Source organism: Trachypithecus francoisi, unplaced genomic scaffold (genome assembly GCF_009764315.1).
Source record: "Trachypithecus francoisi isolate TF-2019V2 unplaced genomic scaffold, Tfra_2.0 Lachesis_group3, whole genome shotgun sequence".
In the NCBI taxonomy this organism is placed as follows: Eukaryota; Metazoa; Chordata; class Mammalia; order Primates; family Cercopithecidae; genus Trachypithecus; species Trachypithecus francoisi.
The window spans coordinates 10,649,772-10,677,202 of record NW_022681468.1 but is presented as its reverse complement, the minus strand read 5'-3'; the positions used below and the strand labels follow the sequence as shown (position 1 = coordinate 10,677,202).

The following is a 27,431-nucleotide window of genomic DNA, read 5'->3' as shown; positions in this document are numbered from 1 at the left end:
AAAAGACATAGAATGATCCCTAAACCCATTCTGAACTGTTAACATGTTTTTGCCTCTCTAGTTGTTGCTGCTCTGCCTCGTCCTGTGTTAGCCGTCTGGTCCATGACGTGTACACAACATTTGGAGCCTATCATCAACCTGTGCCCCACTGCCACCAAGCCTAGTTCATCTCTACAGCTCTGACCCAAGGCTTGTGTATATGGGGCTTAGAAATACAGACCTATTCCTCAACTCCTCTCATAGTGTGCCCTAGATGAGACCTCCCATATCCCAGCGACCCCCACCTGACTCCTTTTATATTGCCAGCTGCATAAAACTCATTGGAGGTGGCTAGGGCTCTACCTAGACCACCATCACCAAGACTTCATTTGTGGGAGGTTGAGGAGGCATACATTATTAGACATCCTAGTATCAGGGCAGTCAAGAGCACACACATCATACACAGATACACTCCAGAAGAATGTACGAAGCTGACTGGGCTTCACCACTGTCTGAGTCATATCATCTGACCCATAAAATTCCCCAACCCCACAGGAGCATAGGTTTGGGATTTAGGAGTAGCTCTTTCACCCTACTCAACTCACCTCCCGTTAGCTCCTTAATTTACACAAGCCTCCTCATATTGCTACTGGGAACAACTCCACCAGGCCACCCACCGCAGACATTGAATGAGCCCCATCTCCCTTCTCTTTACCCTCTCTCCTCATTGCCCCAGGTCCTTCCTCTGAACCTCTGGTCACTCTAGTGCCATCTGGTTTCAGGCTCAAGGAAGAACCCCCAGGACCTGCTGGTGGAACACTGAAAGAAACCCAGACTTTGTGAGATGTCTGCAGGGGCCTCCTATGAGTGTCATGTGCTCTTTGACTGTAAGAGTCTGTGAGTCCGTTTTCTGGGTCATGTTCCTGCATGTCCCATCTTAGCTGTGCAACAGATCTCGACAAGTGGGTGGAGTTGGGGGAAGCCAGCCAGCACCCACCCCGCTGCTCACAACCTGGGCAGATTCTTCTGCTTCCCAGCAGCTCCCAAGAATGCTTATCTCCTTCTGAGACCCAACAGAAGGATGCCGAAGCTCATCTTGAGGACACAGTCCAGTTTCCTACTTGAGGAAAAATTCTGAATCATTTTGTATCTTGAGTTTTCGTGTTCTGTTTTTATTCTGCCGCTTTTTCTTTTCCCTCTAAGCTTTATGAAAAGAATTTCTCTTGTAGAAATTCTTATAAGGAAACAAAGAGGTTATTGACTTCAAGATAAAGCTTACTGGAAGCCCTTTGATATTTCATTTAGGAAACCCTTCACTGTCTGATATTCTAGACATCCGAAAATTCTATTGCGGGAAGACTTGTTGGACCTTGGAATAAGTCAGCTTCCCTAAGGATGGTTGCTTCCCCTACAGTCTCTTTTCAGACAATGTCATCCACTCATGCCCCTGTCAGCTTGGAGAGGATTGTCATTGTTCTCCTTATCTACAGTTTTATGTAAAACTCTCAGGGGTGGAAGTGAGTGCCCACAAGGTGAGCATCCCAGGACATCCGCAAGCAGAATTTTGAAAACAACAGTCTAAACAAATTAGAACATCATCGTCTAGACTTTGGCAGGCCTGGGGAAACTGACCAAGCCTGAGCAGAGGCTAGAGGACAGGCTAGTGGAGGAAGGCAGATGTCCTGGGGAGGGTGAGACAGACAGAGGGTGGAGTGGGACTAACCAAGGTGGGAAGTCCACGTTCCTAGTCAGAGCCCAGATGGACTCCTTGCTATTTTAAAATGTGCCTGTGATCTTGTTATAATGATGGTAAGTTGACAGATGTGGAGACGACGGCCTTGCAAGGAGAGTTCAATATTTCTATTTCTATTTCTTAAGAGGAAGGGATCCGCCACACCATGCAGTGCCATGTCGGGGAGCACCAGTGCTGGTCAGGAGGCAGGAGGAGCGAGGGACAAGCATGACCGGACCCTGAATCGTGGCTTTTGTGGAAAGGAATGGTCCACACATGGTAAATATTCTAAGTAAGCTTAGAGGACTGAAGAGTTGGAATAATTTCAGTGGGCTCTGGACTATGGGTGTGATCTCCAGTTGTCTAGTATCTGGCCCTGAGATGATTTAGGATACCGGGAATATTGGCTTGGTATGTAAGGGTCTGATAAAAGAGGTGGTTGGGGTGTGGGCTCTGGACTGGTTGCTTTTATATCAAAGGTGTGCTGGCAGGCAAGTTTTCTGTTATCTCTAGGAATTAGCTAAACCTGGGAGGGGCAGACTCTCCCAGATCTGCAAGGCCCCAAGACATCAACACATCACAAAATACAGAAAATAACAGGCAAGATTAATGCACTCATGCTGGCAAAAGCCAGGCCGATCCGAGGCTTCTGGGATTCTGGGCTCAGGCAGACTGGGTTTGAATCCTGGCTCTTCTCTCATCGGTTGGTGTGACTGCAGGAAGCTACTGAATCTCTCTGAGGATCAGCCTTGTCTACTGTGTAGTAGTAATACTGGTATCCCACTGCAGTGGGTGAGTCCCAGGCATGGTGTCTGACACACAGCAGGCACTAGAGAAACAGTAACTACCACTGTGATTCTGGGTGAGGGATATCTCAGATGGAAGGTTTGTATTTATCTCCATAATATTTCCCCTTGTTAAAATTGACAGTATCATTTGTCATGGCAAACACCAGAAATAACCTAGATGCTTGTCAAGAGAGATTTATTAAATAAATTATGAAACCATTCGTATGTGGAAGGTTAGGCGGTATAAATAGTTGAGGAAATGCAATCACAAATGCGATATATGCTTTGTTATTGAGTAAAAAGGACACGTTACAGAATCTAAAATGTCATACCATCAAGTTTAAATGTATACACGCACACACGGAATACTGTCTGGAAGGATAGATAACAAATGATTAGAGGTGATTCTTTGTGAGGAGTTGGAAATGACTGAGGGGCAGAAAACTTTCCCGTTTTTAGTTATCATTCTATTCGAAGTTTTACAAACAAAATGTGTTGTTTACATAAAATCATTAAAAAATCCCCATTTGGGAGAATAAAAGTCAAGTTGTTTGAAAGAATGCCCTCTTTCAGCCAGCCCCCATCTGAGTCCTCAGTTGAAGACAGAGATTTGCCAAAGTGTATAGAAACTGCCACATGGTGCCACAGGGGCTTAGGCATCCACTGGCCACCCAGGCAGGTGGGTCCCACTGGTGGGAGCAGCAGCTGGGGGCAGACTGGGTACTCTCACTGTTCAGGGCCTCTGGCCCTCCCTGCCCAGCCCACCTGAGTCACCGGTGACATTGTGGCATATTTTTATTGTATTTACATGGCAAAAATTCTATGTAATGATACGTACATTTTCCAACTTTGCATTCAGGAATGTCCATCAGTAGTTTGAAACTGGCCATAAGAGAATTTACACCACAGGAATCAGCAAATGCTACAAATGAAAGCTTGACTTGTTATTTTGTTGATTGTCTACTAGTAAAAATAATGGGTAAGTGTTAATAATGAGGATTCAACTTAAAAGAGTGCTGTGTCTGTACCTGTTATATTGTGAATTACACAAAAAAGAAAAAGAGAAAATATTCCTCCAGTATTCAAAACCCATTTTATAATCCAGCAAAAAAGTAATTTATGCCATTGATAAATGAGTGAAGTTCTGGCACGTGTCTTCCTTGTTTCACTTTCATCTTACTCATTATGAAATGAAAATAATCATTGTTCATAGCAGGACTATATTCCTTTGTCATTCACAACTGTAGATTGACTATGGCCTGAAAAAAGCTTTCTGTAAGAATCTATTGTTATAAAGCTGGAGGCATCAGGTTATCTGACTTCAAACTATACCACAAGGCTACAGTAAACAAAACAGCGTGGTACTGGTACAAAAACAGACACATGAACCCAGAAAAAAAAGCCACACACCTACAACCATCTGATCGTCAAAAAAGCCAACAAAAGCAAGCATTGGAAAAAGGACTCTTTACTTAATAAATGGTGCTGGGATAACCAGCTAGCCATGTGCAGAAGATTGAAGCTGGATCCATTCCTTATACCATATGCAAAAGTCAACTCAAAGTGGATTTAAGACTTAAATGTAAAACATAAAACTATATGGAAAATAACCTGGAAATACCATTCTAGACATAAGCTCTGGGAAATATTTCATGATAAAGATGCCAAAAGCAATTGTGACAAAAACAAAAATTAGCAAATGCAACATAATTAAACTAAAGAGCTTTTGCACAGCAAAAGGAACTATCAACAGAATAAACAAACAACCTACAGAAAGGGAGAAAATATTTGCAGACTGTCATGCACGTCCGTGTAAAGAGACCACCAAATGGGCTTTGTGTGAGCAACATGGCTGTTTATTTCACCTGGGGGCAGGCGGGCTGAGTCTGAAAAAGGAGTCAGAGAATGGAGGTAAGGGTGGGGCCATTTTATAGGATTTGGGTAGGTAAAGAAAAATTACAGTCAAAGGGGGGTTGTTCTCTGGCGGGCAGGAGTGGGGGTCACAAGGTGCTCAGTGAGGGAGCTTTTTGAGCCAGGATGAGTCAGAAAAAGGAATTTCACAAGATACTATCATCTCTTAAGGCAAGGATGGCCGCATTTTTCACTTCTTTTTTGGTGGAATGTCATCAGTTAAGGTGGGGCAGGGCATTTGCACTTCTTTTGTGATTCTTCAGTTACTTCAGGCCATCTGGGCATATATGTGCAAGTCACAGGGAATGCAGTGGCTTGGCTTGGGCTCAGAGTCCTGACACAAACTATGCATCCAACAAAGTCTAATATTCAGGATTTATAAGGAACTTAAATAAATTTACAAGTGAGAAACAACTCCATTAAAAAGGGGGCAAAGGTCATGAACAGACACTCTTTCAAAAGAAGACATAAGCATGACCAACAAGCTTATGAAAAAATGCTCAATGTCGCTGATCATTAGAGAATTTAATTCAAAACCACAACGAGATACCATCTCCCACCATTAAGAATGGCTATTATTAAAAAGTCAAAAAACAACAGATGCTGGTGAGTTTTCAGAGAAAAAGGAATGCTTTTACACTGCAGGTGGGAATGTAAATTAGTTCAGCCTTTGTGGAAAGCACCATGGTCACTTTTCAAAAAACTTTAAAAAGAATTACCATTTGACCCAGCAATCCCATTATTGGGCATATATCCAAAAGAATGTAAATCATTCTGCCATAAAAGCCTATGCACATTTATGCTCATTGCAGCACTTTTCACAATGGCAAACACATGAAATCAACCTAAGTGCCCCTCGACGTGGACTGGATAAAGAAAATGTGGTACCTATTTACCATGGAGTACTATGCAGTCATAAAAAAGAATGACATCTTGTACTTTGCAACAGCATGGATGGAGCTGGAGGCCATTATCCTAAGCAAACTAAAGCAGGAACAGAAAACCAAATATCACATGTTCTCACTTATAAGTGGGAGCTAAACATTGAGTTCACATGGACACAAAGAAAGAAGTAACAAACATTAGGGCTTATTTGTGGTTGGAGGTGGAAGGAGGAAGAGGAGAAACTACCTGCCAGGTACTGTGTTTATTATCTGGATGATAAAATAATCTGTACCCCAACCTCCCATGACATGCAATTCACCATATAACAAACGTGTACGTGCACCCCAGAACCTAAAATAAAAGTTAAAATAAATAAAAAACAACATAAAATAATCTATTATTATTATGGAATTTACATTAGAGTCTTGCATATTTTTAATTATTTGTAAATTGTGTCCTACACATTCTTTGTATCACTAGATATATAATAAATGTATGTACATGTATAATTACACATACTTTTTGTGGATTGCTGACTGTTAAATATTTACCAGCACATCACTGCTCAGACTCCATTCCTGGTAATAATTGATCAGCCAAAGCATTGGTATTTTTAAAATCTATCCCCTGCTACTAGCATGCAGAGGAGTTGAGAATCACTACCCTAGAAGGGGGTGGCAAAGAAGAGGAAACTACTAGCCTCTGGCCAAACATGAGCCCCCCTGCTCCAATGGGTGCAGTTCAGAGTCTGAGCACTTTGGTGTTAGAGAGAGGGCAGCAGGTTTTAGGGAGAGTAGTCCTCTATTAAATAAGTCTGGCCTGTGGGTTCTTCTCGCTGTAATACAGTGGATCACAAGAACTTCCCCCTGGACTGAGAGTTTCTTAAGAGACAAGGCTATCTTATTTATCCCTGAAGACCTGGCAAATGGTGGATGCTTCTTGGATGTTGAGCAAATGAATTAATAAGTTGTATTAAGATACAGTTATCCCAAACATCCAATAATAATACTTTGGATAAATCAATTATGGTACCAAATTCAAAGGATTACTCTGCAACCATTAAAAATGATATGTAGTGAAATAAGCAAATGCTCATGACATACTGTAATTGCAAATGGAAAGCTACAAAATAACATATAAATTATGAGCACAGCTTTGTTTTACAAGAAAACACACAAAATTTATTCCTGAGTTTGACAGGGTATAAAATCAACTTCTGGCTTGTGTGTGATGCATTTTGGAGAAACAAGTGCTTCCTGACTCTTTGGACTTTTACTGAAAACTCAGTCTCCAAGGGAAGAATTTGTTTAGTTCATGATTATTTTCATAGTCATGGTATGGACTAGAAAGCGGGTGCTGGGCTTTGGGGTAATGTTTTGCCACAGGGAGTAAGAGAGTCCTCCCTAAAGGCAGCCCCCTGCCCTGTGGTGTATTCACATAGGACATCTCACCAATTTAGATGTTTAGACATGACATCCACATGTTGTACCAGAATATACAGAAGTATGATTCTGCTATTGAGTGGGTTAGGACTCATCTGTGATTAATCTTTTAAATTTTTGATCTTTTGAATTGTTAAATGTAATCTTTTAGTTTTCATAACATTGATTGCCCACAGCTAAAAGGTTGGGAAGCACAGTGACCATCATCCCAGAGTCAGGAAGATTGAAAGGAAAGCTAAACTAGTTCCTTGAAAAGTCATGTAAACTATGTGGAATTCCTCCTGGATGCATCCAGAAACTGCTGGCTAGGACTGAGCAAAGAGAACAGCTATTTAATATGCTTAGCAACACTCTGAAACTCAAATACACTTTACCAAATAAATCACTCAGCATTGTTCTAGGCCTGGGGCTCCCCTGGCATTGCAGGACAAACATGACTGTGTTCCTGTGCCAAGAATGAGAAAACACAGCCAACCAGTTCCCTCTGGAGCAGGACATGAATTGGCAGTGTATGAAATTGGTGTTAGCTCATTCCTCAAGACCTTCCCCGCCCAGTCACTCAGTGTGTGGAAGGGTAGAGTTAACTTCCAACACAGGGGTAAAAACTCCCAGGCCACCCCACCCTGCATCCTGTGGTGTACAACTACCGGAACTCATCAAGTGCAAAACACCACCAAGAACTCAAAGATGCAAGCAAGAGTTAAGTCTGACCTCACATGTCCCCCAGCATGCAGCAACTCAAGCAAACACGTCCACTAAATCTGAAAAAATATATTTGATAGAATGCTTACCCTTCCTGGTGACCCCAGAAAATGTGGGCCCTTTACAATGTTGAGAAAGAAACGTGCCTTCATGCCAGTTTTACAGCCTGGTTCATTTCATTTTGCATTTTAAACATTTACTTTGTTGACTTTCTGTCTTAATGACCTATCTAGTGCTGTCACTGAAGTATTGAAGTCTCCCACATTATTATGTTGCCATCTATCTCATTTCTTATGTTCAGTAGTAATTGTTTTATAAATCTGGGAGTTCCAGTGTTTTTTTATATATATATATACACACACACACACACACATACACACACATATATGTATAGCTACAAAATATATATGTATATATGTATAGCTATATATACATGTATGTATATATATAAAACATATATATATATATATATATGCCTGTGATATTTTCCTGTTGGACTATTCCTTTTATCATTATATAATGTCCTTCTTTGTCTTTCTTCACTGTTGTTGCTTAAAAGTCAGTTTTGTCTGATATAAGAATAGCTACGTCTACTCTCTTTTGGCTTCCATTTGCATAGAATATCTTTTTCCACACATTTACCTTAAGTTTATGTGAGTCCTTATGTGTTGGTTGAGTCTCTTGAAGACAGCAGACACTTGATTGGTGGATTTGTATCCCTTCAGCCATTCCATATATTTTAAGTGGAGCATTTAGGCCATTTACATTCAATGTTAGTATTGAGATGTGAGGTACTGTTCTATCCATTATGTTAGTTGTTGCCTTAATACCTTGTGGTCATTTCCATTGTGTTATTGTTTTATAGGCCCTGTGAGATTTATGCTTTAAGTAGGTTCTATTTTGTTGTATGTCAAGGTTTTGTTTCAAGATTTAGAACTCCTTTTAGCATTTCTTATAGCGCTGGCTTAGTAGTGGCAAATTCTCTCAGCATTTGTTTGTCTGAAAAAGACTATCTCTCCTTCATTTATAAAGCTTAGTTTCACTGGATACAAAATCCTTGACAGACAATTATTTTGTTTCAGGAGGTTGATGATGGGATCCCCCATCCCTTCTGGCTTATAAGGTTTCTGCTGAGAAGTCTGCTATTAATCTGATAGGTTTTCCTATAGATTATCTGATGTTTTTGTCTCAAAGCTCTTAAAATTCTTTCTTTCATCTTGACTTTAGATAACCTGATGACTATGTGCCTAGGTGATTGTCTTTTTGTGATGAATTTTGCAGGTGTTCTCTGAGTTTCTTGTATTTGGAGTTCTAAATCTCGAGCAAGGCCAGGGAAGTTTTCCTCAATTATTCCCTCAAGTTTTCCAAACTTTTAGATTTTGCTTCTTCTTGAGGAACACCAATTATTCGTAGGTTTGGCCGTTTAACATCCCAAATTTCTTAGAGGTTTTGTTCATTTGTAAAATTGTTTTGTTTGTCTTTGTCTGATTGGGTTAATTTGAAAGCCTTGTCTTCAAGCTGTAAAGTTCTTCTACTTGCTCTAGTCTATTGCTGAAACTTTCCACTGCATTTTGTATTTCTCTAAGTGTGTCTTTCATTTCCAGAAGTTGTGATTTTTTTTTTCTTTATATCTATTTCTCTGGAGAATTTTTCATCCATATCCTGTATATATTTTTTTAATTTCCTTAAATCGTTTTTCACCCTTCTCTGGTATCTCCTTGAGTAGCTTTAATAATCAACCTTCTGAATTATTTATCTGGTAATTCGGAGATTTCTTCTTGGTTTGGATCCATTGCTGAAGAGCTGATGTGATCTTTGGGGGGTGTTATAGAACCCAGTTTTGTCATAGTACCAGAATTACTTTTCTGATTCCTTCTCCCTTGAGTGGGGCAAGGCCTGCTGTTCCGATTCTTTTGTCCCATGGAGTGATCCTTTGATGTGGTGCCCTTCCCCTTCCACTTCCCTTTCCCCTAGGGATGGGGCTTCTTGAGAGCTGGACTTCAGTGATTATTATTGCTCTTCTGGGTCTAGCTACCCAGTGGGCATACCAGGCTCTGGGCTTGTGCTGGAGGATGTCTGCAGAGTCCTGTGATGTGATCCATCTTCAGGTCTTCCAGCCGTGGATACCAGCACCTGCTCTGTGAGAGTCTTTGGTTGCAGATATGTTTAGTGTGCTGTCTTTCTTGAATGCTGCTTGTGCTAATGGTGAGGTTTCATGTGAACAGCCTCAGGACCTCTGGTTAGCCAGGATATTGCAGGCAGTGAAATTAGGTGTTTTATTCTCCTTCCTGGGATCGAAGTTATTCTGTCCTGAGTTGTTATAATGACCTGAGTTGGTTGGCCTCCAGCCAGGAGGTGCTGCTTTCAGGAGAGCACCAGCTGCAGTAGTAGTAGGAGGCTCTAAGCTCTCTAAGCTTGCCCAAAGATGGCCAGGGTAAGTATTTTGATTTCTCAGACAATGGATAGGGCCATAAAGCTCCCAAGAGTTTCTGTGTTTTGTGTATGGCTATGAGGGCAAATAGGGAAATACCATCAGGTCCAGGCAGGGTTAAGCAGGTCTGGGTTCACACTCTTCTTGGGGAGGGCTTACCATGGCCACTGTGGGGAATAGGGGAGTGGCTCTCAGGCCAATGGGGTTAGTTCCAGAGGGGATTATGACTGCCTCTGCCATATCATGTAGTTTGCTAGGGAAGTGGGGGATAGTCGGTAGCGAGAAGCCTCACCCAGCTCCCATGTAGTTGGCAAGACTGGTCTTGCTCTTGCAGGGCCCCACTCAGACCTTGCCCCAGGCCATGAGCTACCCCACTGAGAAAGCAAGCACAGATTTCAGATCTTGCCCCCACCCCTCCCATCTGCCCGCTCTGACAGTAGCAGCTCCTGTGCCCCTATGCTCACTCACTCACTCCTATCCAGCTCTTGCTCATCCCCCGGACTCCACTCAAGAAAATGTGAGCCCAGTCGAAACCACTACCAATTTCAGTTGGGAGTTTCCTTTGTCCCACGACTCCTCCCCAATTCCACTGGCTGCCTTCCCCAAGGGCCTCTGTGAGATACAGTCAGGGATGGCTTCCCAGGGCTTGAGCTGGAGACTGGGAGTGCATTAAGGCTCTTCCCTTGAAGCTAACTGCACTTTTATATTTCTTGCGCCTCCCTAAACCTGTTTCATTTCTAGGTAGGGTTAAATCCTTCTCCTGTGATCTGGATTTTCAGATTCCCCAGTGGGGATGTGTGTTGAGAGGTGGATTTTCCCCCTCTCACACTTTGGGAACTCACAGTTTTTCACCTATTTCATGGAATTTGCATCAGGGTGCTGCTTCTTTCAAAGGATCTGTGAATTCTTTTGGTTTTCCTGGTACATTCCTATAATGGTTCTTGGAGCAAAGGATCATGGTGTGAGTCTCCACACGCTGTTCTGTTCATCCATGTGGGAGCTGCATGTTAGCCCTGTCTCCTATCCACCATTTCTATCCTTAAACATCACTAACTGAGTGGTTACTATATGCCAGGTACATAGAACAACACACATGATTCAGGCACAAAAATCAGAGGTAATTTCTTTTTTCTAAGAAATTTTAGTTCAGAAAGACAGATAGGTAAAAATAATCACTGAATTTCAAACAAAGTTAACCAAGTAATCACAGCCATCGTCACCCCATCATCATCACATCTGCTAGCATTGATCAAGAGCCTATTACTCTGGTGCTAGAGTACTCTACATGTATCACCTCATTTAATTCCCACAATGACTTATGAGGAAGTTCCCATTATTGATTCCAGTTTACAGATGAGAAAACAGAGACATAAAGAGACTAAGTAATTGCCCCAACATCTTGAAGCCAACATGTGCCAGACCCAGTATAAAACTTGAGTCTGTCTCCAGAGCTTTTACTTATTTCTATTATTTTTCATTAAAACAGAATATGAGCAGATTCCCATGGGGAGGTGATGGGCAGAGCAATTCCGAGAAAGAAATCAAGGAAGGCTTTATGGAGGAGGAGGCACTGAGGCAGAGCTTTGAATGATGAGTTCAATTTCAAAAGGTGAGGAAAAAGGGTAATGGCATCTTACACGGTAGAAGCTGCTGGGGGCTGAAGCCTGGGTGCCCTGCAAGAGTAACCCAAAAGTTTGGCCAATATTACAATAAATCAATTTTATTTAACATTCAATGGCTACTTGATTGGTCTTCAAAGGAGGCCTCTCCCGCATGTTCTCACTTGTTATGTAACTCCTACAACTTATCAAAACATAATCTCAAACTCCTCTTTAGTAATTGGAGAGTACCAGTCAGGTGCGGTAGCTCACGTCTGTAATCCCAGCACTCTGGGAGGCTGAGGCAGGTGGATCATGAAGTCAGGAGATCGAGGCCATCTTGGACAACATGGTGAAATCCCATCTCTATTAAAAATACAAAAATTACCCAGGCGTGGTGGTGCATACCTGTAATCTCAGCTACTCGGAAGGCTGAGGCAGGAGAATCACTTGAACCAGGGAGTCGGAGGTTGCAGTGAGCTGAGATCGCGCCACTGCACTCCAGCTTGGCAACAGAGTGAGAAATTGGAGAGTACCATATTGTATGGTGTTACATTGCTTCTCTTTCACTGCCTATTTTTATTTGAAACATTACCGAACACCAGAGGTTGACACATCAGGAGAGTGCTTTTGCCTCGTGAAAGCTGCCAAATAACAGGCTCAAAATGGGGTACTTTCAAAGTGCCAGCAAAGATGAAATTCTTGGGGACACTAGAATGTGACTTGCTGTGCTCGGGGGCAGGCTAAGAGAAAATGCCCTGCTCACTGGCCTCCCCTCTGTACACCATGTGTCCCTTGGCGGGAGAGCCTTCATGGACACTTAGATCACGCTGCTTGGTGAAGGTGAAGCCGGGGAAGCAGGCAGGAGTGGATCCTGGAGGGCCAGGAAAGCCGTGCTGTGGAGTTTGGTCTTGCCCTGCAGACGATGGGCAGCCATTGCCCATTTTTGAAGAGAAGGGTGTTATGATCCAAAGCATGTTTCAGGAAGAGAACTCTGGCTGTAGCCTAAAGAAGCTTTAACATCCCTCTTTCCACAACAGCAACTTGACAACAACGTTAACAACTTTGAAACAAAGTTGAGTAAGACGTAGATGAGCTAACGGTATCAATCACTACGCTCAACAGCTGAAGGCTCTGTCTGTCAGTGGACAATGTCTGTTCACCTGATGCTGGGTCAGAAGCTAAGTCTCAATAAGTTCACGAAGATTTAAATCATGCAGAGTAGAAGTAAATGGAAATAAATTAAAAATCAATGATAAAACTGTATCTAGAAATTCAACAAGTATTTGCACATTAAGCAACAAACTGCTAAATAACCCAGGAGTCAACGAAGAAATCACAAAGGAAATTGGAAAATCTTTAAAACAGAGGGAAAAATCTGTGTAATAAAGTTAATACAGCACTTGGAGATAATTTATAGCTTTAAGTACTTACACTAGAAAAGAAGGAAGGTCTAAAGTTAATAGTCTAAGTTTCTACAGTAAGAAATTAGAAAAAGAAAAGCAAAATAAAATCAAAGGAAATAGAAGAAAGGAGGTAATAAAGATAACAGCAGAAATAATAAAATAGAAACAGAAATACTACAGAGAAAAATAACAAATTCAAAAGTTTATTCTGTGAAAAGATACAAGAAAAAAAATAATAAACACCTGACTAGACTGACCAAAGGAAAAAATAAATACAAACTACCAGTAGCAGAAATAAAAGAAGGGGTTTTCTGCAGACATAACTAGATAGTGTAACCCTAATATCAAACCTAACAAAGATATTACATAAAAAGAAATTACAGATAAATATGCCACATGAATACAGACACAAAAATCTTAATAAAATATCAACATACCAAATCCAGTACTATATCAAAAGTATAATGCATCATGACTAAGTTGGTTTTATTATAGGGGTACAAAATTGATTTAAGCTTTAAAAATCAGATAATATATATTACCATATTAATAAGATAAAAGAGAAAAACACATGATAATTTTAGTAGATACCAAAAAGTATACCAAAAAAGCATTTGACAAAATTAAATGCACATTCATAATAAAATTACCAGAAAAGTTTGAGGAAAGGACATTTATTAAAAACACTACAGCCGGACGGGCGAGGTGGCTCACGCCTGTAAACCCAGCACTTTGGGAGGCCGAGGTGGGCAGATCACCTGAGATCAGGAGTTTGAGACCAGCCTGGCCAACATGGTGAAACCCCATCTCTACTGAAAACACAAAAATTAGCTGGGCATGGTGTCGGGTGCCTATAATCCTAGCTACTGGGCAGGCTGAGGCAGGAGAATCTCTTGAACATGGGAGGTGAAGGTTGCAGTGAGCTGAAATGGCACTACTGGGTTACAGCCTAGGTGACAAGAGCAAAACTCTGCCTCAAAAAAAAAAAAAAAAAAAGGCTACAGCCAAATCATACTTAATGGTGAAGTAGTTAATATTTTTACCTAAAGACCAGGAGTAAGGCAACATATATGCTATCATCTCTTCTACTGAATCTTGTATTGGAGCTTGTAACCATACAATAGGCAAGTAAAAATAAAAAGACACAAAGGTAGGAAAGAAATAAATAAAGCGTTTTTGCAGGTGACATCATTGTTTACATAGAAAACGTTAAGCTACAAAACAACTGCTAGAATTATAAAATGAATCTAGCAAGGTTACAAAACACAGGGCAAATAGACCTCAAAAAAATCTATCATTTTTATTTTTTCTTGAGATGGAGTTGCGCTGTGTTGCCCAGCCTGGAATATAGTGGCACGATCTCGGCTCACTGCAACCTCCCCATCCTGGGTTCAGGCAATTCTCCCACCTCAGCCCCCAACTAGCTTGGATTATAGGCATGCATCACCATGCCTGACTGATTTTTGTATTTTTAGTAGAGACGATTTTTCACCATGTTGGCCAGGCTGGTCTTGAACTCCTGACCTCAGATGATCCGCCCACCTTGGCCTCCCAAAGTGCTGGGATTATAAATGTGAGCCACCAGGCCTGGCTTCAAATTTTTATATATTAGCAGCAAACAATTTGAAATTTAAAATGTAATGTTATTTATCACAATATCAAAAACACAAATACTTATAAATAAATATTTCTTTAAAAAATAGGTGAGATCTATACACAGAGAGCTAAAAAGCATTGCTATAAACAATGAGACAAGACTTAAATAGAGACAGAACTAGACTATTGTTCATGAATGTCAAGACTCAAGTGTTATAGATGTCAGTTTTCTTTTAAATGATGTATGGATCTAATGCAATCCCAATAAAATCAGTCACAAGCAGACTCTTTTTTTTTTTTTTGCATAAATTTGAAAATGTAGTTCTGAAATTGAATTGAAAGACCAAGAACCTAGAATATCTAAAGCAATCTTAAGAAGAGAGAACAAAGTTAGAGAACTTACACTATCTGACTTCGGATTTCGAGATGTACTATAAAGTTACATTCATTAAGAGAACGTGATGCTGACACAAGGCTTGACAAATAGATCAATAAAGCCAAATAGACAGCCCAGAAATAAATCCACACTTACATGGCTGTTTGATTTTTGGTAAGGTGCCAATGTAATCCAATGGGGAAAGAAAAGTCTTTTCAATACATTGTGAAACAGTACAGGGACAAAATGAATCTAGACCTGTGCTTCACACCAATAAGCAAAGCTAATTTAAGATAAATGGTAAGCATACAGGCTAAAATTAAAATTTTAAAAGAAAATAGGAAAATATTCTTATGATTTAGGATAGGCATGAATTTTCTACACAGGACACAGTGACAAGCAGAAACTTTTTCTTTTTTGATTGACAAATCAGAATTTATCAAAATCAAAGCCTCTGTGCACCAAAATACACTGTCTAAAAATGAATAACTGGCTGGGCGCAGTGGCTCACACCTGTAATCCCAGCACTTCGGGAGGCCAAGGCAGGTGGATCACGAGGTCAGGAGTTCGAGACCAGCCTGACCAACATGGTGAAACCCCGTCTCTACTAAAAATACAAAAATTAGCCAGGTGTGACGGCATGCACCTGTAATCCCAGCTACTCGGGAGGCTGAGGCAGGAGAACTGTTTGAACCTGGGAGGCAGAAGTTGCAGTGAGCCAAGATTGTGCCACTGCACTCCAGCCTAGGTGACAGAATGAGACTCTGTCTCAAAAAAAAAAAAGAAAAAAAGAAAAAAGAAAAAAGGAAAGAAAGAAACAGAAAAAGAAAAGAAAAAAAAAATGAATAACCCAGCCAAAGCCTGGAAGAAAATATTTTTACAACATATATCTGATGAAGCATTAGAACCCAGGATATATTTTTAAACTTCTATATCTCAATAACAAAAAGACACCACCACAAAAATTTAGCAAAAGATTTAAACAAACACATTTCACAAAAGAAGATAGACAAATGGCTGATAAGCATATGATAAAGTATTCAACATTATTTGTCATTAGGAAAGTGCAAATTAAAACCACAATTACATACCATTCTCAGTCCTCGAAGAGCTGAAACTTTACAGGTCTGACAAAACCAAATGTCGGCAAACATGGAACAGCCAGGACTCTTGTATACTTAAGCAGTATACATTCACACGCTATAAATTATTACTGTATTCACATACAGAACTTCTTATAAAGTGCAGCATATGCTTACCTTATAATTGGGAATTCTGCTCCTAGGTATTTACCCAGGAAAAAAAATGAAAGCATGTATCACAAAACTTCTGCATAAGAATGTTTTCAGTAGTTTTATTTAAAATATTCCCAAACTAAGGCCGGGTGCAGTGGCTCATGCCTGTAATCCCACCACTCTAGGAGGCCGAGGCGGGCAGATTACTTGAAACCTGGAGTTTGAGACCAGCCAACATGGAGAAACCCTGTCTCTACTAAAAATACAAAAATTAGCCAGTTGTGGTGGCACAGGCTGTAAACCCAGCTGCTTGAGAGGCCGAGGTGACAGGATCACTTGGACCTGGGAGGCGGAGGTTGCAGTGAGCCAAGTTTGCACCACTGCACTCCAGCCTGGGTGACAGAATGAGACCCTGTCTCAAAATAAAATAAAATATAAAATATCCCCAAACTAGAAACAACCCAAATGAACATTGACAGGCAAATAGATAAATAAGTGTAGTATTTTATTACAACGGGATATTACTCAGCCAACATACACAACACAGTGGAAAATTCCCACAGACATACTCAACAAAAGAAGCCACACACAAAAGACCACACGATGCCTGATTCCTTCTACATGAAGTTTGAGGACATTATACTACTAATCTATGGTAGTATAAATAAGAAAGTGGTTGCTTTTGAGAAGCTGGGTGCAGTGGCTCACGCCTGTAATCCCAGCACTTTGGGAGGTTGAGGCGGGCGGATCACCTGAGGTCCTTTGTTCAAGACCAGACTGACCAACATGTTAAAACCCTATCTCTACTGAAAAAAAAAAAAAAAAATAGCTGGGTGTGGGTGTAGTGGCAAGCTCCTGTAGTCCCAGCTACTTGGAGACTAAGGCAGGAGAATCACTTGAATCCGGGAGGCAGAGGTTGCAATGAGCCAAGATTACACCACTGCACTCTAGCGTCGATGACAGAGCAAAACTCCATCTGAAAGAAAGAAAGAAGAAAGAAAGAAAGAAAGAAAGAAAGAAAGAAAGAAAGAAAGAAAGAAAGAAAGAAAGAAAGAAAACAAGAAAGAAGGAAGGAAGGAGGGAGGGAGGGAGGGAAAGAAGGAAGGAAGGAAGGAAGGAAGGAAGGAAGGAAGGAAGGAAGGAAGGAAAAGGTTGCCTTTGAGAGGTGAAGGTTGACTAAAAGTGGCCATGAGGGAAATTCGTGGAAATGAAAGTATGCGTTTTCTTGATTGGAAGTTGGTTATATATGTATATCTGTCAAGATCCACCAGATTGTACATTTAGGATCTGTGCATTTTGTGGGATGAAAATTTTACCTCAATTTAAAAAGAATTGCGTATATAAATAAATATAAAAACGAGAAAGGAAATTTATACGGAGAATAAAATAATTGATTAAGCAGAAAAAGTAAAGAAAATAAATATTGGGAAGGCATAGCTTCTCCCAGGCATATGGGCCCATGCTGCAGAGCATGGCTTGGAGGATCAAAAGCGAGCTTGATTTTAGCTTAATTCATTCTTGGCTAGACACCCTTGGGCAGGGCGCCACCTGCACGATTCTACAAAGCACTTGTGCCCAGCTCCCTCCTCCAGTGGAAGGACAAGGATGTACAAACCAGTATATGAAAAGCTCAGTTCCTAGGCTAGTTGGAGCACTAGGATGGGAATGTGGAGACCTGGGCTCTTTTTATGGCATTGCCATAAACTCCCTGCATGTCCCCAGGTAGGTATGTTCCATCTCTCAGGCCCATTTTGGTCATCTCTACATCAGCAACCTTGTGCCTGTGGGAGGGCTGTGGCTGGGGAAAAAATGGATGCTGGAGCTTCTAGGTTATTGACTCTAATTTTGTCCTCAGAGGGAGCGTGGCGTTGAGGCCCAAGAGCCAGCCTTTGGACCAGCATCACAGGTGACCCTAGTGTAGTTACTCTAAGAATCAGACTTGCAGATTTCCAAGTTACCCTTCCCAGTTTCAAAATTCTGTGATTTCACCTTCCGCTAAATGTAAAAGAGCATTTTCTTGAGGAGTCCACGTAGATGAGAAGGCAGCCCTGGCAGCGGGCCTAATGTGCATACAGAGAGATCCCCAGAGACCAGCTGTCTGTCTGGAGGCAATGATAGCAGAGGCATAATGACATTAGCCTCCGAAAGGCAGCTGCAGAATCCTATCCTTTGCAAGGCTGATCGCTTTTGGGACTTACACTTCCTGGATTGCGGCGGGCAGTGGCCCAGGATGCGGCTCAGAGACCTGAGAACTATGTGGCAGGTCTATTAGCTGGAAAACCTCCCCACCCCAGCTAATGAATTGTGCCAGGCCTGAAACCTGGGAATGAGGGGAGCCAGCCACCTACAGCATGCCACAACCCCTTTCCTGGGTAGGTAATAGCTGGTTCCTGCAGAAACGAGTTGTATTAGCACAAGCAGTGGATCCCAAGAAGAAACCAGGAGTTGGATGGAAAAAAACGTAACTGTATTCCTATTTACTATTCATATATATATATACACATATATATATTTGTTTTGTCTTGTTTGAGACGGAGTCTCGCTCTGTGGCCTGGGCTGGAGTGCAATGACGTGATCTTGGCTCACTGCAACCTCCACCTCCTGGGTTCATGCATTTCTCCTGCCTCAGCCTCCCGAATAGCTGGGATTACAGGTGCACACCACCACACTCGGCTAATTTGTTGTATTTTTAGTAGAGACGGGGTTTCACTATGTTGACCAGACTAGTCTCAAACTCCTGACCTCATGATCTGCCCACCTCAGCCTCCCAAAGTGTTGGGATTACAGGCGTCAGGCCATTCACTTAAATATTTACAGCTCCGCAAACAATATTAGTGCTGCCCTAATCATCCAGTCTCCTAGGCGCACATGGGGGCTTTAAAAAACTACATTTTGACATACGGCATTGTTGAGAAAACTATCTGAAGTCCCACACTGAAGAGTTAAATGAAGCTCGGTTTTGAGATGGGAGCAGCCTGTCCAGCAGGAGGGCCGTAGGTGACAGAGACAAAGGCTTGTGGCCCAGTTTGGGGAGAATTGGTTGCTGCTGGGCTTTGACATGGAATTTGACTCAAGAAGAATGGAGTTGGAGTCTCTGCAAACATAAAGCACAGCCAAGGATGAGGATGAGCAGAGGTAGGAGGGCTCTGGAAGGCATCTGGTAGACCCTGAGGTTGGCAGCCCATCATTTCACCCGAGTGATGAACCTGACCATCGCCACATGGCATTCCCCTGGTGACGATGATCTGTCAAGGGGTGCATACGTCCCCTAAATTGGCCCAATCAGATTCAAGAAAAACTTGACAAGACTTGGAAAAGAGGTTTCTCCATCTTCTCCTTGTGGGTGTGGAGAAGGCCTTTGGGAGACTGAGGCAGGCGGATCACTTGAGGCCTGGATTTCAAGACCAGCCTGGCCAACATGGCAAAACCCTGTCTCTACTAAAAATACAAAAATTAGCCAGGCGTGGTGGTACAGGCCTGTAAACCCAACTACTCAGGAGGCTGAGGTGAGAGGATCGCTTGAACCTGGGAGGTGAATAAGGAAGCAGATTGACCTTGTTGTCACTGGCTGCCACCCCACAACCACTAGATGGACCAGCCTCAGGGTGACGTCAGTACTGAGAATGGAAGAGCAAGAGACCAAAAAGGACGTGTTCCCTGATGCCAGCATCCAGCCACAGAGTGTCCTGTACCTGAAGGCTCCCCTGCCTCTATACCGTGAGCTATATGAGGTGCAGTTCCTTATGGTTTAGCCCTCCTTTTTTACCCACGCTAGAGTGCAGTGGCACGATCTCAGCTCACTGCAGCCTCTGGCTCCCGGGTTCAAGCGATTCTCCTGCCTCAGCCTCTCGAGTAGCTGGGATTAAAGGTTCCTGCCGCCATACTAGGCTAATTTTTGTATTTTTAGTAGAGACGGGGGTTTCACCATCTTGTCCAGGCTGGTCTCGAACTCCTGACCTCGTGATCCACCCGCATCGGCCTCCCAGAGTGCCAGGATTACAGGCGTGAGCCACTGCACCCGGTTTAGCCACTTTTTAATCAGATGTCTTTTCTAGGCTGCAAAAAAAAGCCTCCTGGCTGGTACAACATCCTACAGAAGAAGTTGTACACGGAAATGTGGACAGGAGCCTCACAGAGAAGCCTAACGAGTAAAGCAGGCCAGTGCACAGGAACCTATCACGTTTGTTTCAAACGTTTACAAAATGTCAGTTTTGATGGTATTTTTTTCTGCAAAGACACACTTGATTTGCATATTAAGTATGAGGAATATTCTTCTATTCCACCAGGAAAAAATTATCTCCCATGTTTTATAAAACTTAAAGCTCTCTCAGTGTTCATTTTCTATTTTTGAAAAAAAGTACAGGTAGGAGAAATATCTCACATTTGTCTTCAAGAAAAAGAAAATTCAGCATAGGTGCGATGGCAAATTGTTAGAGCCACATGGCCTCCATGTGAAGGAGACAATAGAGAGTGGTGGGGACTGGGGCAAAAGGGAGAGCTCATGGCCTATCTAAAGGGCTTCAGCAGCTGGTGACATGTAGGACTGTGGGCCTAGGGTCATCTGTGTCTACTAAAAATGCAAAAATTAGCCGGGCATGGTGGCATAGGCCTGTAAACACAACTACTCGGGTTTCTCCTGATTCTTCAACATAAGGTGTAACATCCAATTTGTATGGGAATTCTCCAGACATTTCCATTTTTTTAAAACTAGATCAACACTGTGTGAGCCAAACATCATAAATCTGAAGTTGTTTATGCTTGGCTGAGGCTCGGCATAGCAGCTCTCATGCTGCACGTAACAGGCCCAGCATCTCCAAATATGTGGCCAACTAGGTACTACGTGTGTCATCACACTGTTATTTATAACACTGGCAATGTGGAAACAACCTTAATTTCTACAACAGAGATTAAGTAAACTATGGCAAATCCACTTAGTGGAAGATTATGCAACTGTTTAAAGAAGATATTTACAAAGAGTAACTTGAGAGAAATGCGTATGATACAATGTCAACCGGGGAGAAAGAGTCTGAAGAGCTGTGTACGAACTTGATTACAACTCTGACAAAGAATACAAAAGAGAGCAATGCCTTAAAAATTAACTCTGAAAGTAAACAAACCAGATACTAACAGGAACTGTCTCTAGGTGGAGAGAATATTGCTCAATCTTCATTTACTTATACTTTTCTGAACTTTGCAAATTGTCTATAATTTTATAATCATGAAAGAATAAACTTGGTTTCTAAAGCACTAGGGTGATGACTTCCCAGAGCCCTGTCTTCATCCATGTCACCCTCAGCAGGCCAAGTTCAGCTGGGTTCAGGTCTGCAAACTTTTCCAAACCAGCAATTTTGTGCCATACTCTGGTCCAGGCATGGAGGGTGGAGCCAAGTCAGAGCCAGTCTCTGTCCTGGAGGAGCCCACAGACCAGTTACATAAACCAGATAACTTTAAAACCTGGTAGTGAGAAGACAGACAGCTCAGAACACCACCTGGGACCTAGAGATTGGATGCTGGCCTGATCTTTAGATGAGAGATGAGAAGACAACATCTTGGCTGAGTTGGGAGGGCTTCTAAGAGCCCTCTAGCTGAATAAAAGTAGCAATGGGGTCCTAGGAGAAGATCCTCACGGTGCAAAGGCACAGAGGCAGGAACCAACCTGGCCCACACAGAGAACCAACTTACCTGGGGAATAATGAAGGCCAGGCCTCATGGGTGGGCCTCAAACTCCTCAGATCATCTGTCTTGGGTGCTGTTGGGGGTGAGTCAGGTTGCATGAGTCTCTCTCCCTAGGGTGTGTGTCAGTCATCCACTTGAGTCTTAAGTCACCTTTGGGTCACCCAGGTTCAAGGACAGAGGCTCTGCCATTGGTCAGTTCAACTGCATCCTCGCATCTAAGGGGTGGGGTGGCCTAAGCACAAAGCAAGGTGCCTGTCCTCCCAATACACCTGGATATCCACTGCAACAGGTTACATGGCACTGTTTTGGGGGAGTCTGATTCTGGGGAGGCCCTGAGACCATCAGTGTAGTTGCCTCAACCATTGTCCAAGATGGGAAGGAGAGAAGGAATAAATGTTTCCGGGCACCTGCCAAAATACATACTACCACACTTTCTGGCGCTTTGCTAATTGTTTTATACATACTACCTCGCTTAATCCTAACCCAGTGAGGTAGGTATAATTGTCTTTGCTTCAAAGCTGGACAAGCATGCCTCAGACAGGGCAGGTAGCTTGCCTGAAGCCACACAACTAGTAAGTGGTGGAGCCAGGAGTAGAACCAGGCGTCCTGCCTTCCCGGTGTGGACTCTTCTCACCAGTCCATATTACCTCAATGACAGGGACTGGGTTTACAGACTCATTGAGCTTTCTCCACTCCATAATTGAGTGCTCATCTGGACTCCTTTGCCAAGCATTTTAGTACCGGAGCTGCTATGAACACTGTCTATCTAAGCAACGTGGACTTTTGAGCCATTTCCACTCTTAATTGCTCCTCCACAGGGCACCTGTCTTCTGGGGAAGGAAAGAGTGTGTCAACACAACTGGAGAATGTCACAGCAGAGCTGATGCCAGGCTCATGATTCCTGGGATGCTGTCTCTCAGGCATGGCATAAAGATTCCAGAACTAGCCTTCTCTACTTTCCTACAGGTTAGAGGCAAGCTTCTGATTTGTTAGCAAGGCAACATTTAACCCTTCTAAGAAAAGTCAAATGATGTGGCAGTGAGATGGGGAACAGGCACCCAGGGGAGGCAGCCAGGTATGGCGGACAAGCCATCCACGGGCCACAGAGAGAGGCCTTTACACGGTGCTGGACAAATCATGGTGTTGTCTGGGCCTTAAGGACTAGGACTGAATTGGAGCCAAGGCTTTCAGACTTGGCGAGGGAGGAAGAAGTCATCTGTAGCACTTGTTACAAACTTGCAGCCCCTCACTCTCTTTAGATTGTCCATTTTAAACACTCTGCCCAGGTAAGTCTCAGAAAAGGTGATCCATAAAAAATCTTAGTCTGTGGTCTGAGCTCCTTTCAGGCTCCTGACCTGCACTCAAGTCGGTCTGCTTGACTCATTTGCTCTTATTTTCCTTAGATGTCTCCAACTAGAAGTGTTCTAATCAGAACTTCCAAGTCTTCTAGGCCACCCTCTACTCCCACCCAGCCTCACCTCCCACAGGCTTCCCCAAGTCTGCCTTGGTTCCTCTCTTTCCTGCACACACCACATCCAATTCATCAGCAAACTGCACCGCTCTTCCTAAACAGCGTATCTGCGGTCCACCACTTCCCTCACCTCCCCGGCTACACACTCTAGTGAAAGTGACCAAGACTGGAGCCATAACCACATACTTGGTCTCTCAGGTTCTACTCTTGCCCCCTAAAATCCATCATTTGCACAGCAGCCACAGCGATCCTTTTAAAGGACCTCTAGATCATCACAACACTGCTTACATCTCTCCTTCCCCCAGTGATTTCCCAGTGATGCTGGTACAGGTCTAGGCCCTGGGTGATGTCAGGGTCTTCATTTCTATGAAGTTCTTGGCCTTTTCCTCATGGTCACAAGAAGGCAGCCTTATCCAGGTAGAAAATGATTGAGATCTGTAGCTTTCCGGCTTCCAATGATCTCATGCCCTGAACCATGCCCAAGGGCACTTTCACGACTTGCATGGGCCCACTGAGTTCCAAGACAACTCCGCTGGCCTCCTGGAGCTGAGTCCCTTCTATGTGTCAGCGGCTCTGCCAGACACTTGACATCAGCTCATTGTGGTGGAAAGAATCCTAAAGATGTCCTCAATTCCCATGCGCTAGTTATTCAAGCAGACACTAACCTAGGTACTACTGTGAAGGGACCTTGTCAAGTAGGCCTAATGTGATCAGGCGAACTCTTTAAAAACAGCACATTTTTAGCTTCTTCACCCCTAAGGAAACAACCAGCAGAGTGAAGAGACCACCTACAGAATGGGAGAAAATGTTTACAAACTATTCATGCAACAAGGGACTCAAACAACTCAACAGCCAGAAAAGAAATAATCTCATTAAAAAGTGGACAAAAGATCTGAATGGACATTTCTCAAAAGAACACACACAAATGGCCCACAGGTGTATGAAAAAAGTGTTCAACATCAGGGAAATGTGAATGAAAACTACAATGAGATATCATCTCACCCCAGTTAGAATGGCTATTAGCAGAAAGACAAAAAATAACAAATGCTGGTGAGTACACAGAGAGAGGGAAACCTTTTTGCCCTGTTGGTCAGGATGTACATTGATACAGTCATTATGGAAAACAGTGTGGATGTTTCTCAAAAAACTAAACACAGAACCATCATATGACCCAGCAATCCCACTACTGGGTATTTATCCAAATGAAAGGAAATCAGTATATCAAAGGGATACCTGCACTCACATGCTCATTGCAGCACCGTTTGTCTCAGCAAAGACATGAGAACAACCTAAGTATCCATCAATGGATGAATGGATCAAGAAAATGTATACATACACAGTGAAATACACAGCCATAAAACAATGAAATCCTGCCATTTGCAGCAACATGGATGGAACTGGAGGTCATTATGTTCAGCAAAATAAGCCAGGCACAGTCAGACAAATATTGCATGACCTCACTCATGTGTAGAAGCTAAAATGTGGATCTCATGGAGGTGGAGAGTACAGTGACAGTTGCCAGAGGCTGGGAAGGATATTGTGGGGCCAGGGGAGATGCAGAGAGGTTCATTTAGGGATGCAAACGTACAGTTCAATAGAAGGAACACATTCCAGTGTTCAATAGTACAGTAGAGAGACTTCAGTTAACAACACAGTGTGTATTTCAAAATGACTAGATTTGAAATAATACCCACACAAAGAAATGCTGAAGGCTCAAGGTGATGCATATCCTAAATACACTATTTGATCATCACACATTGTAGGCATCCAAATACCATGTGTACCCCATATCTATGTACAAATATTATATGTCAGTTTAAAAAACAGAACAGTTTCTCCAGATGGAGGCAGAAGTCAGAGTCATCAGAAGTACAGAACGAGGTCTATACATCATTATTGTCTTTGAGGATAGAGGAGGAAACATGTCAAGAAATGCAGTGGCTTCTAAAAGTGGAGAGTGGTCCCCAGCTCACAGCAAGCAAGAAAATGGGGGCCTTGGTCCTACAACTGCAAGAAACTGAGTTCAGCCCACAGCATGAGTGAGTTTGGAAGCAGATTTTTCTTCCAGAGTCTCCAGATAAGAGCCCAGCCTGGCCAACACCTTTATTTTGGCCTTATTAAAACATAAGCTGAAGGCTGGGCACAGTGATTCATGCCTGTAATCTCAGCACTTTGGGAGGCCAAGGTGGGCAGATCACTTGAGGTCAGGAGTTTGAGACCAGCCTGGCCAACATGGTGAAACCCTATCTCTACTAAAAATACAAAAAAATCAGCCAGGCGTGGTGGCAGGCACCTGTGTTCCCAGCTACTCAGGAGGCAGAGGCAGGAGAATTGCTTGAACTCGGGAGGTGGAGGTTACAGTGAGCCAACATCGTGCCACTGCACTCCAGCCTGGATGACAGAGCAAGACTCCATCTCAAAAAAAAAAAAGAAAAAAAAAAAAAACCTCTAAGCTGAGAACCCAGCTGGCCTGCCTGGACTTCTGACCTACAGAACTGGAGATGACAAATGGGTTTTCTTTGAAGCTGCTTCTAAATGTGGGGTAATTTCTTATGCAGCAATAGTAAACAAATGCACTCCTCTAATCTTCAATCCTTAATCCACCAATCCTGCTGGGTAGATATTTTCATCTCCCATCTTCTGGGTGAGGCTCAGAGAGGTCTAGCCCATCAGGGTTCCCCAGGGAACCCCAGCCTGGAGCCTGACCTCTCTAACTCCCTGCCTCACCTCCCCTGTCTTCAGAGCACTCATGGTGTACAGGCCCAGGGCTGGGCGCTACAGACTCAGAGGTGAACCTGACAAAGTCTTTGTCCCTGAGGAGCTCCCGGTTTGGTGGTGGAGAGTTACCCATGAGATGGGAAGAAGACAGGAAGAAATTAACCAGAGAGAATCACAGAACAGAACTCAATCACAGCTTTCACAGTTAGTCAGAAAGGTAGAGACCAAAGTCTGCTCTCTAATCCAACATCATTTACAGACTAGAAACGGGAGCTGGAAAAAAAATCCAAGCCTAAAATCGACTTCTGACCCCTGTGTTTGCTCTCTCTGTTAAGGGGCAATGGTGGACTCTTTCGTCCCTTGGAAAACAAGGAAGGAGTGAGGACCAGCTGCCACGCTGCTGCCTCCAGCGCTTCCAGCCCCACCCCTCCTCTGGAAAAGCAGAGGACACTGGCATGCACACCAAGGCTGGAAGGGAAAGAGGAGGTGCGGATGGAGGTGCCATCCATCTGCTTCCTCCCTTCTCCCTCCCTACCTTCTCCCCGCTCCCTGGAGGCCAAGACAATGGGGAATGAGTGGGGGTGGGGAGGGAGAGAGGCGATGACAAGAATGACAGAGTCAGGGGACAGATTGATCGATTTATTTGCCTTCAAGAACCCAAGGGTAAAATTTCAGGGTGGCAGGAGCCCCATCTCAGGTGTCCCCAAGCTTCCTCTCCAGCAGTAAGCGACTGCCTGTCATAAAGAAGCCAGGGGAGATGAAGCTCAAACCACAGGACTTCGCAAGCGCTGCTGTCTGGCCACACGCACGGTTCCTGTAACACCACATCAAGGCACTGGGGAGCTTGAAACCCTGACCACAAGGGTGGCACAGCCAAATACGTTTGCAGCCTGGATCGCCTGCCCGGGGCAGAGGAATCCTTAAGCGTGAATATGGAACAAATGTTCTTGTGGCAAAGGACGGAATGTGACAGCACAAAGAAACACTGGGCTGTCACTTCCCTTCCAGGCTGGCACACCTTTCTGTCCAGGAAGCCAGGGGACACATGGGTCTATGCAACCCAACAGGAGACTGATGTGGGCTCGGTATAGGAATATAGGAACCCCAGAGGGGTGGAGCTGCCGTTTGCAAACATGTCTGTCTACCAAAGGGGAAGGATCCTGTTCTATGAGAGGCCCTTCTGTCCTGCAGAGTGCGGGCTGGGTTTGGACAGGTAAATGTAGGGGGTAGATTGCCCTGAGGACCTGCAGGCAGGGTGGGGAAGGAGGAAGAGAAGGGGAAAGACAGAGTCATGAATGAGTAGAATGGTGGGAAGTCGGGACTCTGGGCCAGCAGGGAGAGACCCAGTGGAGAGTGGCCAGAGGGTTTTACAGGTAGGCACGGCTGGTGGCATTGCTGCAATGCACACCCCCACCACCTTCTCCCCAGACCTTCAAGAGAGTGGGCTACACACCCTCAATGTGCAGGGTTGTCCTATTTCTTTTG

At 43.3% G+C, this 27,431-nt stretch overlaps 1 long non-coding RNA gene across 1 annotated transcript in view; it reads right to left on the bottom strand.

Moving 5' to 3' along the window:
- The window catches only part of LOC117071447, a 53,091-nt gene extending 26,074 nt beyond the window's left edge, over positions 1 to 27,017 (bottom strand). The window contains exon 1 of the long non-coding RNA XR_004432301.1: positions 26,828 to 27,017. This is a non-coding gene — a long non-coding RNA (uncharacterized LOC117071447). The remainder of the gene's footprint in view (positions 1 to 26,827) is intronic.
- Between the last annotated feature and the right edge of the window lie 414 nt (positions 27,018 to 27,431).